A 12,118-nucleotide genomic window follows, 5' to 3' on the forward strand; every position below is an offset into this window, starting at 1 on the left:
ATTCCCTACTTTCCCAGACTCCTTTGCAGCTAGAGGTAGCCATATGATCTGTCCTGGCCAATGGGAATATTGCTTTCATTTCCAAAAGATTCAATTACACTTGAGTCCATTTCATTCTTTAAAGGGTTAGAGCTGAAGGTGGTGTCCAGCTGGGAAGAGACTCCATCTGTGCCAGTGGTCCTACTGTATGACCTGGGGCTAGCCACTTGCCTGTGGGGATCTTGGTTTTCTCACAGAAAGTGAGATGATCTCCGAGAGGTTATTTATTTATTCATTTATATAGGCAGAAGGTACCCTTCAGACCTCACCACCCACTGCCCATCACCCTTTTTGCTTCTCTCCAAGGGGAAGGTGCTAGTTGGCTCCCTCAGACTCTGGGACACTCGTGGGGCCATGTGTCCTAGTGAGAGGGGTCACTAAGTGGCATGACTGCAGCTCTGCTCTGCCTCCTCCATCACTTTACGAGGCTGTGCAGGGCCCTGACCTAACACCTGCCTGAGATCCTGCACATTCTAGTGCGTGCTGGCCACTAGGTTAGGTTATATATTAAAGTTGGTAAGACTAAGATTTATATTCATGGGTGGGGGTGAGGGATTAGGAAGACTGTTTTAGCCTAGAGCTTAAAGTAAGTGCTCTAATCTAACTTTTTAAGGGTGTTTTGCACTGGTGATTATTAGCTCCAGGCTCAACTTTTAATAAAGAAGTGTCTAATCCAGCCCAGCCGGGCGTGGCTCAGCGGTTGAGCATCGACCTAGGATCCAGGAGATCGAGGTTCGGTTCCCGGTCAGGGCACATGCCCAGGTTGCGGGCTCAGTCCCCAGTCGGGGGCGTGCAGGAGGGAGCCGATCGATGACTCTCATCCTTGGTGTTTCTATCTCTCTCTCCCTCTTGCTTCCTCTCTCTGAAATCAACAAAGACATATATTTTTTTAAAAAGTGTCCAATCCAGTGACTATTCTTTTCATGTGGCTCCCTAAGGAACTTTGGGAGTGGGGTGAGTGGGAGGGAAGGTAGAAGGAGATTGACGGGGGGGGGGGATTCAGGCACCCCCGGATCTCCATCTCAGTAGCATCAGAAAGATGCGCAAAATCCCAACCCATGCTAATTCCTATTAAACTTTCAACAAATGTTTCAGGATCACCCATTTTGTGCTGTGTCAGGTAGCTCTGATGTTCTAAGATGTTAAAATTCTACCACATTGGTTGGGATTGACGCTGAACCCCACATTCCCATCTTCCCAGTGGTTTGTGGTTTCCAGTGGTGGCTCCAAGGGACAGCACGGGGGGGAGGGGGCTTTAGCTGTCCCCACTGCCCAATTTCTGTCACCCCACCGCACTCATCAATACGGGCCAGTGGCCTTCTCCTAAACTGATGTGATGTTAAACACTCTCATCCCCAGTAGCCTTTCCTGCTAGAGTCCCAACCCCAAGCTCCTCCTTGTATAAAAATTCTGGGGCTACCTCTGCTGAGCAGTCCCCACAGGCTTACACTTCCCAAACAGCAGAATGGGTTCCACTGGGAAATAGTTCCTGAAAAGCAAACATCAGAATGTCACAGCTGAGTCCTGGCCCTGGCTTCCAACAGCTTTTGGGGGGGTGGCTCTGCCACTGGTGCAGTTTGTCTTAGGCACCAGGAACCCCAGGGCATTGTCACGCCTTGAAAATTAAAGTAACAGGTATTGTTGAGGACATGGGCAGATGTTTGTAAGTTGGCCATACACAGTGTAGTCTTGTTCTTTTCTCTAGGCAGGAATTAAAACAAATTTTTAAAGAATTAATAAAGGAAGTAGGCTAGTTTACAGAAACTCCAATGGGTGGGGTACGAAAAACTCAGTTCAAGTAACCATTCCTGACAGTGTGCTGTGCCAGGCTCTGTTAGTGGGTGTTCAGGAAACAGAGGTGAAAATGTGCAGTCACTGCCCTTGAGGGACAGGTAGCCTAGGGGTGAAATAGGCACATAAACAAGTCACACATAGACAGGCCAGCCTTGGCCAGTATCTCTCATAATTTAGTATTCATATGGACCACTTGGGAGCTCCTTAAAATGCAGATTCTGAGCAGATTTGGGGTAGAGCCTGGGACTCTGCATTTCTCACAAGCTCCCAGGTGATGCTGACGCTGCCGGTCCAAGAACCACACCTTGATTAGTAAGTGGTCAGGCATTGAAAGCATGGGCTCTAGAGTCTCACAACCCTGGGTTCAAATCCCAGCTCCTCCGCTTCCTAGCTGAGTGAGCTTGGGGAAGCCCCTTTATCTCTCTGAGCCTTGGTTTCCTTGTCTATCGGATGAGGAAGTAATTCTTACCTCATGTCAACATCAAATGGTATAATTCAGGTTAAGCACTCAGCCCAGCGCCTGGCACATAGTAACTTCTCAATAAGTGGTAGCTGGTATTGGGATAGCCTATTAAGAACTATCTCAGAATTCTGAAGTTAGTGCTATGAGCATTCAAGGAGGGCTTCACAGAAGTGGTGATATTTGAGCTGAGCTAGACGGAATGGTAAGAAGTGTAGGGCAGGGGAACAGAATCAGCAGATGCCTTATACCTGGCAGTGTTCTGGATATAATCATTCTTGGGTCAAGACTCAGTGTGACATGGAATTGCTCCTTCTGTCTTGCTCACTCCTGGTGTCATCATTGCTCTGGGAGGAACATGTGTAGGGATCTGCATGGAGCTGTTCTGTCCAATATGGTCACTATCAGCTGCATTTGGCTAGTCAACATATGCAATGTGCCTAGAGCCACATGTTGAAATGACAGTATTTTGGATATACTGGGTTAAAGAAAATATAAAATAAAATATGTAATAAGATATATTATTAAAATTCATTAAACTATTTCTTTTTACCTTTTAAAATGTGGCTAGAAGAAAATTTAAAATTAAATATATGGCTCACATTATATTCCTATTGGCCAGCACTGGTTTGGAGCCTCCATGTATCCCTGACTGGTTCCCTTGCAGGAGGCTAGGGCAGGATCCGTGGGAAGGTCTGACTGGGGGCCTATGTCAGGGTATGCTCCCATTGGCTGGAGCCGCCAGGAAAGCAGGCAGAGAATAGAACTGAGGCCTGGGTGTGAGGCAGTAAGGGGATCGGTCACTGTCCTACCACAAGTTCATACTTGTGTTGTGTATCAGTTAGCTAGCTACCACTGCATAACAAACTAACCTAGCACTTAGGTAATAAAACAACCACATTTAATTATTGCTTACATGTCCATGGGTCCTAGACTTGGCTGGGCTGATTTTGACTGAGTCTCTTCATGGGCTTTGCACTTAACTGGTCTGTGATGGGGCTTAGCAATCAGTACTTTTTAAAAGCTCCCCTGGTGATCCTAATGCAGCCAGGATGGAGAACCATTGATTCAGACCCGAAAGCAGTGGTTCTCAAACTTGAATGTGCATCAGAGTCTCCTGGAGGGTTTCTTAAAACATAGATTTTGGGCCCCACCCCCGAAGTTTCTGATTCAGAAGGTTTGGGTTAGGTCCTTAGATTTTTCATGTTTTATAAGTTCCTAGGTGATGTGGATGCTGCTGGTCTGAGGACCACTCGTTGGGAACTACTGAGCAGGAAAAAAACACTTATGAGGTAATGATGAAAGAGGATTCCTACCAGACATGGTGGGGAAGTAGAATGTCCACCTGGGAGAGAGAAAGGAAGTGAAACAAGAGATAAGATTTAAAAGTCCTCATTCCTAACTTCCTGGAGGAAGTCGTGCTATGAGCATTCTGAGAAAGTGGCTGAATCCATAGTGTGAGAACAGGTCTGAAATCAAGCCGACCAGCCTCACTCGATAATTACATGGTTACTGTCTCAGAGGCAGCATTTTCTTTGGGGAGGGAGAGGATCTAAGGGGCAGGGACAGTTTCTGGATCATGCCAGATCCAGGGAAAGACCTAGAGTTATGGACTGAACTTACATCCATATAAGGGATGCAAGCTTGGCTGTCAGATGCCATCCATTCTGAGACTGCAGTGGGGCACCTGATCAGGGATGTCTGTGGCTCTGGTGGTCAGGGAGGCAAAACGTAGTTCCCCAGACAGTGAAGTCTGTCCAGCCACAAAGAGGAGCCACAGTTAATCCCAGGTGTCACAGTCAGGCGACACTTTCCCTTCCCAACGCCAGACCTCATTGTTTTAATTCAGCTCTACCCTTACTTTCTCTCCCCTTCTCCAGCTTTCCATGCATCGTATGTATCCCCTCTACAAGACAGGATGAAGTGGGGTCAGGGAAGGCCTTGAATGCCAGGCCAAGGGGTTGGTATGTATCCTACAGGAATGGGAGCCATGCAATGCCTGGTACTCCCCAGACCCCACACCCTGGACAGTGCCTGGCTCATGGAAATTTGTGCTCAATACAGTTGGTGGAATAAATAGTCCAAGCAGTGTTTTAGGAGGAGCCAGGGAAGTTTCCTTATTTCAGCACAGCCTCTTCTCCAGGCTTCGAAAGCCATCTCCAGCCCATCCTTCCTCTGCAGGGTGGTTCGCACTTACTCATTTCCAGTGACCACTCATTTGGCTTAGTCAGGAAGAATAGTGTCTCGAGCTCCATAGATCTTTTAATTTATTTATTTTTATTTTTTTTAATCTTATTGGTGAAAGTATTACAGATGTCCCCTTTTACCCCCATTGATCCCCTCCACCCCGCATCCATCCTACCCCAGGCCTTCCCCATACCAATGTCTGTGTCCATGGGTTGTGCTTATAAACATACAAGTTTCATGATTAGTCTCTCCCCACCCACACCCCTCTCCCTGCTTTCCCTCTGAGGTCCCTCAGTCTGTTCCATGTTTCTGTGTCTCTGGATCCACTTTGTTCATCAGTTTATTTTATTACATTCCACATATGAGTGAGCTCATGTGGTACTTGTCTTTCTCTGACTGGCTTATTTCACTTAGCATAATCCTCTCCAGTTCCCTCTGTAGATCTTAATTCTGAACCCACTAATGTCTAAAACAATGGGTAGTCAAGTTGGGTTTGACTTTGGTCCTCACTGAAGGCACTTTGGTTGGCATCTCTTTGATTTTTTTCCATAATAATCTTCAAGTTGATCAATTTTAATAGAATGTGAGCACTGCCAAAGGCATCAAAGATAAAAATGCCTTCGTTTACCCTGCATCCAGTATCCAAGACTCTGTGGGGTTAGAAATGAGATGCTCAAACCTTGTTGAAAAGAGCAGGAACTCTGCTCACTGTTACACCTCGGTTCAGATCCCAGCTCTGCTGCTTATGAGCTGTCTGACCTTGGACAATATCTCTTAACCTCAGTTTTTTCTTGAAAGGTGGGTACTGTCTCTGTGCCTGGCTTACAGAGTTGCTGTGAGGATGGAATGAAAACATGTATTAAAGTGTTTAGGGCAGTGTTGGGCACATAATAAGTGCTCAGTAAATGGAAATGATTATTATTAAACACCATCAAGTGGTGGCAGCCATGGTGATTGATCTCCATTCAGAAAGCCACTCATCACCTTCAACCCACGACCCACGGAAACTACTCGACCAAAGATGGAGGTAAACATTACAAGATGTACTTTAAGGATAAAACTCTTAGATTGTGAATCTCTTTCTCCTCACAGAGTCTCTAGTCTCAGAGATATTTGGGTTTCGGCTTGCAGGGGAAGGTGGTTTTGCTGTTATTTTGTGTGTGTATGTGTGTGTTTTTAAGTTTCTAATACTGGATAAGAGTGGGGCTGGGGGTGAAGGAAGAGGGGTACAGGAGTGACTCAAAGAAGGAGAGGGGGTACTGGAGTCCTCCAGGTGGGACAAGGGAGAAGAAACTTGTCATGAAGACAAGGCAGATTTAGTAGCAGTGACACAGAGCCCCTTCTCAGAAAGATTCCACACTTGGTTTGATGTTCTGCTGTCAATGTCATCTTGAAATTATTAATATATGTTTTAAAAATATAGCTTTATTAATTTCAGAGAGAGGAAGGGAGAGGGAGAGAGAGCGATAGAAACATCAATGATGAGAGTCGTCGATCGGCTGCCTCCTGCACGCCCCCTGCTGGCAATTGAGTCCTCCGTCCGGCCATTCGCCCTGGCGGGGAATCCAACCTTGATCTCCGGGGTCATAGGTCGATGCCCAACTGCTGAGCCACACCCGGCCAGGCTATTCATATTTTTAATCAAGGGCCCTGAATTTTCATTTTGCGCGGAGCTCCGAAAATGATGCGCACCAGCCTTGCGTAAGTATAAGGGTGAGGAGTGGAAGGGACCCAGGGTACTTGAGCTGCCTGCCCTGTGGACTTCCCAGGGGCCATCAGCTTTGCACCATGTGCTCCCCCGGAACCAACACTCACAAATCCCCTTGAGTGGAAAGAGGACTTGGATGTGTGCGGGGTGGCTTTAAGAATGGAAAATCTGCCCGGCCGGGCGTGGCTCAGCGGTTGAGCGTCGACCTAGGATCCAGGAGATCAGGGTTCGATTCCCTGTCAGGGCACATGCCCGGGTTGCGGGCTGCAGCTGATCAATGACTCTCATCATTGATGTTTCTAGCTCTCTCTCTCCCTCTCCTTTCTTCTCTCTGAAATCAATAAAGATATATTTTAAAAAAAGAAAAAAAAGAATGGAAAATCTTGCTGCCCCTGATCAAGGTGGATCTGAATACAACCAGGCAGGCGTTTCCCTATAAGCAGCTGTGAGACTGGCACCTATGGTGGGTTTATGCCGTCTGAAGCCTGCTCTGGCTGCCCTCCCCGTAGGACATTTTGCCCAATTATGATTCTTCTGCACATGGGAATAATATAATGGCTATCTACTGTTTCTGCCTTCTCAGCATCCTTATTTCATTTGTGGGAACTGTCCTTTTTTCCACGTGTTTCCAATGGGGCTGCTAATCGTGGTGTGCTGTCCTCTGCCCGTGGGCACGTGGCCTAGGCTGGGCAACCGCAGGGCGGCATCCCCTCACATCTGCGACTGAGCCAGGGTGGCCGCTGAGAGGCCCCCAAAGTTGAAACTGTCTCCATCCTCCGATTGCATTGAGATGGAAATTGCAGGTGATGGAAAGACAGGCAAATCAGAGTATTTCACTCCCCCTTAATTCCCCAGTGATCACAATGCAACTGCTGCTGCTGCATGAATGTGGGAATGGAATCATCAGTTGCTCTGATGGGCACAGATCCCTGGAGCTGGAGCAGCTCCCTCAGTGAGGGGCTCGGACAACACAGGGCCTGCACACAGGACCAGAAAACCACTCCGAAAGCCCAGAACATCACCCCCTTGACGGCCTTAGGGAAGACATGAGGCCTATTTGTTTGTTTGTTTGTTTGTGTATTTAGTTAGTTAGTTATAACCTTCATTTATATTATTTGGGACACCAATGGGCACTTTTCTTTCATCTTCCATAGAAACCGATATCTGAAGAGCAAGGAAGCGTAATTCTCAGAGAGTTTAAGAGGAGATCCTTTAGACAGAACCAAAGTAAACTTTTAGCAGGGGCTTTTCATTTTCTTTTCTTTTAAAAAATAGCTCTGTTGACATATAACTTGCATACCTTAAAATTCACTTATTTTAAGTGTGCCATTCAATGATTTCTAGTAATTTGCCATCACCACAATACAGACATAGAGCATTTTCATCTCCCTCCCTCAAGTCTCTTGTGCCTGTCTGCATACATTCCCCATCCCCACCCAAGCCCCTGGCAACCACTTACCTACTTTTTATCTCTATAGATTTGCCTTTTCTGAGTATGTCTTATAAATGGAGTAATATAATACGCAGTCAGTTTTGTCCGGCTTCCTTCATTTAGTAAAACGTTTTTGAGGACCTTTTGCTATGTTGTAGCTGTATGAGTAGTTTATAGTTCGTTTCTTTTTATTGCTATAAATTACCCCATTGTATGTCTATACCACATTTTGTTTATCTACTCATCCATCGTGAACATTTGGGTTGTTTCCACTTTGGGGCAATTATGAATAATGCAGCTCTGAACGTTCGCATGCAAGTCCTCACACAGAGCAATGGCCCTCTGGACGATGCTGGAATCTTCCTCACCCCACAGGGACAGTCGCTTTCTTGGAAGAACCTCTGTGAACCTTGCTTGAGAATAATGGAGAGGGTGATAAAACTCATCTGCTACTCTTGAGAAGCCAAAATTGTTGTGGAGGGTGTCAGAAGGTCTCAGTCCCTAAGTAAGGGATTTTCCCATTTTTCCCTTAGCAAGGCAGGACAGGACCCAAATGGGGCCAATTAGTCCTTCCCTCGATTGATACATACTGATGCCTGGAAAAACCTCTTTTCTTATTGGGGTTGTTATACTGAAAAAATGTTAAATTGACACTCACTAGTGTCACTTGTTCAGGATGTGGAGGGATACTGTTGCCAGAATTTATTCAATAATATTACCAAGTGCCTTCTAGGTACTAGGCACTGTTCTAGGTATTAAAAATAATAGCTGTGCAAGAAATGGGCCAAAAAACCCCCAAACATCCTAGAGCTTATTTTTAGTTGGGGAGACAGACCATGAAAAATATAAGATATGTCACATGGTGATATGTATTATGAAGAAAAATTGAGCAGGGGAGGAAAGTAGGGAGTTCCTGGGAGATTGTAGAGGTTACTATTTTAAAGAGGGGAAAGTTGGGGAAGATCGGATTGAGAAGGTGATGCTTCAGCAAAACCTTAAGGAAGCTGTATTATCTGAATGCTATCTAACAAATTACCACAGACTTAGCTGCTTAAAACAATACACATTTATTATCTCACAGCTTACGTGGGTCAGGAGTCTAGGTGTCGCTTAGCTGGATCCTCTGCCTCTGGGTCTCTCAAGTCTTTAATCAAGGTGTCCGCTTGGGTTGGGGTCTTACCCAAAGGCTCAAAGGGGGAAAGATCTACTTCCAAGCTACACGGTTATGAGAATCTCAGTTTCTGGAGCGCTGTTGGACTGAGGGTCTCAATTCCCAGCTAGGCACCCTCATTTCCTTGTTCCATGGATCTCTCCAATATGACAGCTGTGTCATCAAAGCCAACAAGGGAAAGAGTCTGCCACCAACACAGACAGTATTGCCTTGTGTAACCTAGTCACAAAAGTAACATCCCAACGCCTGTGAAGGTCCTGTCCATACTCAGTGGGAGGAGATCTTTCAAGGGTGTCAACACCAGGAGGCAGGATTATTATGGGCCATCTTAGAAGTCACCTTCCTAGAGGGGAAGAAGTGAGCCATGGGGGATCACAGGGGGAGGAGTGTAAGAGGCAGAAGGAACAAGTGCAGAGGCCCTGGGGGGGGGGGACTCGTCTGGGTGTTCAAGGAGTAGGGAGGAGGCCAGTGTGGCTGGAGTGGACTGAGTAAGGGATAAGGGAGCGGAGATGAAGACAGAGGGGTAGATAATGGGGGCTCGGTTATGTGGGACCTTTTTGACTTTTACTTTAAATGAGATGGGAGCCACTGGAGGATTTGCTTTGAGCAGAGGAATGACATGAGTTGACATTATTCTAGATCCTTGATATTCCAACTCTGATCTGTGGAGCAGTAGCATCGCCATCACTTAAAGCTTGTTAGAAAGGCAGCATCTCGGCCCCCCCCCCCCCCCGACCTTCTGAATCAGAATCTGCATTTACTGAGATTCCCCAGGTAAGTGTAATGCACAGTAAAGTTGGAACCTTATTGGCATCAGAATCACCTGGAAGGTTTGTTGAAACACAGCTTGCTGGTCCCCTACTCCCACCCCAGATTCAGTAGGTGCCTTTCTAGCAAGGTCCCAGATGAACCTGATGCTGTGGGTCCAGGGACCATGCTTTGAGAACCACTGGTCTCCAGTGTGCCCGGTGCCAGGGCTCAGGGCTGAGTAAGACAAAACCCCTGTCCTGAAGTTACATCAGGCCTTTTTCCCAGCCTTTGGGGAAAGACAACATATCAAAGCCAAAGCTCTTTCCTTGTCATAATCCTAGGAAGGTAGATTTGATATGCTGCCCTGGAAACCACATTGGTGCCCTCATGCTCCAGCGGACCGTGGTGCTCTGTTCTATTTCTGCAGTTAAATCCCATCTCTGTTTCTCCTAGCCATGCAGAGAGAGGGAACAGGTGGTCACCAGCTCCCTGCTGATAACTCTTCATATGTTTGCAGCCCATTATTAAATCGCCCTCAGATTTTCCTTTTTGAAGACGAAATAATTAGCTACCCTTTTCTGAATCATGGGGTGGAGAGGGTTTGGCTGACAGTAGCTACCAGCCTCTGACACGATCATATGTGGTGGAAATTCCTGAACCAGTGTGGGAACTGGAGGTAAGATGGGGTGGGGGCTTCAAAGCTTCCACTGTCAGACTCCTTCATCTAAGCAAGATCCTCAGAAGCGATGCCGGCAGACAGCATGCAAAATAAGGAGGTGTCCAGTGGGATGCGGGAATCAGCTGGAGGTCAGCCTTCACCGGTGAGTCAGACATCTTCAGGGTCTGTGGGCACCATCAGGCTTACCCCCACCTCAGTGCAGTCTCCCACCCTGCCCCATTCTAATCAGTAGAACGACACTCATGGGGCAGCCTGGCTGGTGGTGATCAGCCTCTTAGGTAGAAAATGTCTGAACATCACGAAGATGATGTCCTGGCGTGCCAAGGTCAAGGTCAAACTTTGGACTACCTGTATCAGCATCTGCTGGGAGACTTATTAGGAAGCAGATCCCCAGACCCCACTCCTAAACCTACTGCATCAGAATCTCTGGGTGAGGAGTCTGAGAATAGGGAATTTAACAAGACAGCCCCCATCCCCATCTCCCCTACCCCTGCTCATATGCACAATCAAGTTTGAGAACCACTCTCCTAGTGTGTGATATGGCTCTTTCTCCTCTCAATCTTGGCCATCAACATAAAGGGAAAGTTGTTCAGGGTAAATAAAGTGCCTAGTACAGCTACTAGTAATAACATTGACTTGTCTGTGTGATGTGTTTATATTTTGAAAATAAAAAATAGTAATAGCAATAATTTCTTGAGGACCTCCTTGTTGGCAGGCACTGTGCTAAGGGATGAATATAGATTGGAACCCTCACCTCCATGAAACAGTGGCTATTAATATGCCACTCACTGAGGAGGGAGCTGAGTCACACAGAGACAAGTCTGGAGTCATACAGTTGGTTAGTGGCAGGCCACATGCTTAGACCCAGGCCTGGCTGACCCCGGAGGCCAGGATTTTCACCTCCATTACCCCTTCCTCCTCCCTGACACACATTTCCCTTCAGACTATGAAACAGGCTATGAGGCACTGTGGCCACAGATTAAATATTTGCTGGGATGAGAGAGGGAGAAACCACTAATTTTGAACTATGCACTAGTGCTTCACATGCATTTTACTAATTTTCCTTATTTTACACCAACCCTGGGAAAGAATACTGTGCCCATTCTGCAGGTGAGGAAACTGAGGCTCCCAGGGATTAAGTGGATTGCCTGAGGCCACACAGCTATTACGTAGGTGAGGCTAGACTAAAAGCTGGATCTCTTGCTGTCGAATCACAGGGCCCCTGGTGAGGATGGAGATGAAAGGGGTCAGTGTTTAAACCAGCTGTTTCATTAGCCCAGACTTCTTACTTCCCAGGTGTTCAGAAACACTGCCCAGGTTTACCAGCACAGCTAAAACAGGACCTAAATGGCACGTTTGGGAAGCTGTGTACTTAAAACAGACCTAGGAGACAAAAGTCGTCAGCCTGTATGTCAGAAATAGAAAGTCACCTAATCAAATGTGTGCTGCCCATATGGATTCCAGTGACTGCTTTTGCCAGTCTGGAGCTTTTAATTATAATGGGTATCCTGAGGTCTGTGGTTTGTGTTACCATCTTAAGAGTCCTGCAGAGAAAACTGTTATCATGTGCCTGCGTCTGCCATCCAGAGCTGGGGCTTAGAGGGGAGAAGGTGAGAGACAGGTTCCTTACAGCCGCTGTAGGCTGAGATGAGCCCAGGAATGCCTCCTGGATGTGACTGAAGCCACATCTTCTAATCATCAACTCTGTCATTCTGTGCCAGGAGGGGCTGAACCCCAGAACCCTCTAATCTGCCCATATCATTGTGGCTGTGTTGCTTTTGTGTCCCAGAGTCTCTTTCTCAGAGAACCGACCCCTCTCCCTCTCTCCGTGGTCCTTGTAGATCATGGCTCACTGTGCCCTCACATCCCTGGTTACCTGGTCCAGGCAGACTCCAGCA

This window comes from Miniopterus natalensis, chromosome 3, assembly GCF_054644295.1.
Source record: "Miniopterus natalensis isolate mMinNat1 chromosome 3, mMinNat1.hap1, whole genome shotgun sequence".
NCBI lineage: Eukaryota > Metazoa > Chordata > Mammalia > Chiroptera > Miniopteridae > Miniopterus > Miniopterus natalensis.